The sequence below is a fragment of the Astatotilapia calliptera genome, chromosome 2, assembly GCF_964374335.1.
Source record: "Astatotilapia calliptera chromosome 2, fAstCal68.1, whole genome shotgun sequence".
NCBI lineage: Eukaryota > Metazoa > Chordata > Actinopteri > Cichliformes > Cichlidae > Astatotilapia > Astatotilapia calliptera.
Window position 1 is genome coordinate 38,326,217 of NC_137423.1, and position 513 is coordinate 38,326,729.

A 513-nucleotide genomic window follows, 5' to 3' on the forward strand; every position below is an offset into this window, starting at 1 on the left:
CTAAAACCTTGGTAAAATTTGCAGCCACTTCAGAGGTTAGAGAGCGCCTCCTCACAGTTCGCACTGAGGTCTTCCGCTGAATAAAATCTTGACTCCTTCCACTTGTTTTTCTAAGCTCCTTCTGCTTCATGGTGTAATTCACTACAAAGCAATATGTGTTACTTTGTGCATGTTGTTACTTTTATTAATCTTTTACAAAGGATACCCTCGGAATTCATTTTGATCTTGTTTATTAGTGATTTTTTTGACCTAGAAATAAAGCAAACAAATCACACATTACAAACAGGAATAACTAGTAGTGCTTCAGTGTATCTAAATAACATTTTGAGTTTGTTCATTTTTAAAACAATACATTGTAATGCCTTACTTTTAGTATTGCTTTGTAAAATCAGGCATCTTTAATATACCTTAAGGTGTTCAACAAAAAACAAAAACAAACTGTGATGTCAACAGTGAAGGCTATTTTGAAAAATGTGAAACTCGTAAGAGCTGATGAAAGACAGAGGAACCAAG